The sequence below is a fragment of the Sorex fumeus genome, unplaced genomic scaffold (genome assembly GCF_029834395.1).
Source record: "Sorex fumeus unplaced genomic scaffold, SorFum_2.1 ptg000100l, whole genome shotgun sequence".
NCBI classification, from domain to species: Eukaryota; Metazoa; Chordata; class Mammalia; order Eulipotyphla; family Soricidae; genus Sorex; species Sorex fumeus.
In genome coordinates, this window is record NW_026606157.1 from 69,052 (window position 1) to 71,930 (window position 2,879).

Genomic DNA, 2,879 nt, shown 5'->3' on the forward strand with positions numbered 1-2,879 from the left:
CAGAATTGCGAGGAAAGTCATCTAAACCCCAGCAGGAGGCATGGGGACCCCCAGATACCATAAATGTGAAGTTGGATGCAGTGACTCAGTGAGCACTGGAGTCCTGCCTTCACATAGGACGATATATTTCCTTGGTGGGGGGAATGTCTGCATTAAGCCCTTGGGAAGCCAGGGGCCTGACTTGATGGAGGAAGTCAGGGATGTCACGATGCAGGGCCAGGGTTGACTGCTCGGAGTCATGTTCTGATTCACCATCTGGAATCAGGCCCTGTCCTAGGCCCACAGCATGTGCTTCCAGTGTGGGGTCTCCAACGGCCCCCCAACTGCCCGCTGGCACCAGCCCCAAGCTAGCCAAGCACATTCTCCCTCCTTGAGATATGTCTGAACTTCCACTAGAACCTTGGAAAGTAAAGATCTCCTACTCTGCGCGCAACTGTGGAGGAAAATTCCAGGTGGGACCTCTGAGCGACACACTCTTGGTGCTAGACAAAAATAAACAGGTCATAAATCGCGAAGGAAGCACCAGAACAGAGCAAGGGAACAAGTCTGATTGGGTTGCTTGAAACAGGAATGAGGTCACAAGAAACAATTTGGAACTTCAAACAAATTGTATTTATCACTGATTGTACCAATCATGATACTACACTTGATCTTAGCCAAAAGGCCCAGAAGCGAAGTGTAATCCCATCAGTGGCCAAGACTCAGAGACTATAAAAACCAGCTCCTGGAACCGCGCGGCCACATTTGCGGCCATGCGACATCTTATTATGACATCTTATTATCTCATTCCTACTTTGGACAAACTGGCAGGTTACCTAATGTAGCTTGCCCACAGGGCAGAGTCTGGCAAACTCCCCGTGGCGTACCCAATATGCCAAATACCAGTAACAATGATGGGTCTCATTCTCCTAAAGAGCCTTGAATATAATCTCAGGGCTAGGATGAAGGAGACGTTACTGGGGCCTGCTCGAGGCAATCGACGAATAACAGGATGATTTGTGATTTGTGATTGATTTTTTGTGTACCAATCATTGTGTATATTAACAACCATTGTACATGTTAAATAAAGTGTTCCCCTAGGAGAAATGGAGCCTGTAACTCGTATATAAAACCTCTTTGTGAATTTTAGTTCAACCTTTTTGGTACCAACCAGATCAAATCCACATGCATAAAAAATTAGGGGGCCCTCCCTCATTTCTCTCCAGTGCCAATCTGTTTCTTGGTAAGATTTCTGTAACTATTAAATGCTGTTAGTATGTGTGGTCTAGGCTTATTATGAAATTACAAGAAAGAAAGCAGAGCCAAGAGCTGGGAGAACTTGGGGTTCAGGAAGTTATTTCTGTAAGAAAAAAAAACCCAGCTGTGAGGCCAAAGAGATAGTCCAGTGATTAAGGTACTTGCTTTGTGTACAGCTGATGCAGCTTCAATCCCGTGTATTCGATATGTCCCTCAAGTCTGCCAGGAATGATCACTGAGCTCAGAGCCAAGAGTTAGCCCTGAGCACTGCAGGTATGGCCACAAACAAAACCCCAAACCCAACCAGCTTCAGCCAGGGCATGGAGTGTGCCTTGCAGACACAAGACCAAGAATTCAAATCAGCATTGTCCCACAAACCCAGTGCCATCCCGGTGATATGGTCACTTAGCATTCTATACACAACAACAAAAGATGGGTGATCTCCAGCTCCCGGAGAATGCACCAGGTCCCAAAAAGAGCCAAGATGACCAGGAAGTCCCAGATGGGGTAGGTGCCGCATCCCACCTCCTCCAGATGGAACACCGGTGACCATGAGCCTCTACAAGCATAGCTCGAGTATGCAGGAACCAGGATTGGACGTTTACTCCAAACTGCGAGGACTTTCCCGGCCCCCAGGTAACCTTTGATTCCGGAAGTCATGCCCACAACCTGCCCCCCAGCGCCATCTTTACAACACACAACCACAGGGAAGAAAGGCCGTTGGGTGGCTCCACAGCTCCCGGAGAATGTACCAGGTCCCAAAAAGAGCCGAGATGACCAGGAAGTCCCAGATGGGGTAAGTGTCGCATCCCACCTCCTCCAGATGGAACTCTGGTGACCATGAGCCTCTACAAGCATAGCTCGAGTATGCGGGAACCAGGACCTTTACTCTAAACTGCGTGGCCGCTTATGCAGCTGCGCGACATGTCCCTATATACAAAGTGATCAATGGAAAGTAAATCATCCAACATTTCTCCCTGAAAATCAGGCTTAACTTTTATACAAACCACAACACCCAAAAGGAGAGAGAGAACAGAGGGGAATGCCCTGCCACAGAGACAGGATGGGTTGGGGGTGGTAGTGGGGGTGGGAGGGATACTGGGATCCGTGGTGGTGGGAAATGGTCACTGGTGGAGGGATGGGTATTCAAAATAAATATATTAATTAATTTTTTTTAAAAAGATGGGTGATCTCTGGCACCCCCACAAGAAGCATTTGCAAGCTCTGCAACCACGTGAGCAACTCTCAGCGAGCACTGTGCTGCCCTCCAGTACATGAGCATAAATGAATGATACTGCATCTAGAAAAGAGAGTGTGCCAGCACGGTGGACAAGTGTGCCACTCCCGGTTATCACAGTAACTTCAAGAAGAAAGGGAACATTAAAAGGCCAAGACAATTTTTGAAAAATCCACTGTTCTAAAACAACCTTACTTGAAATCTCTCAGCTGTGAGATTTACCCACACACTCTCTTTTCAAACCAACTGGAGTTGGACACTTAGAACTAAGAAGAGTTTTGAGTAAGACTGCAGGTCAAGCGCCTACATCTGAGGCAGGGAGATCCAAGCGGACCCAGTTCTTGCTGTAAACCTATCCTGCTGCTAATGAGAAGTGGATCTGGTTTTGTTCTTCAGAAAGAAAGAC

The 2,879-nt window shown here is 47.6% G+C and overlaps 1 pseudogene; it reads right to left on the reverse strand.

Moving 5' to 3' along the window:
• Nucleotides 1-512: 512 nt before the first annotated feature.
• Nucleotides 513-676, reverse strand: LOC130042481 (uncharacterized; annotated as a pseudogene).
• Between the last annotated feature and the right edge of the window lie 2,203 nt (nucleotides 677-2,879).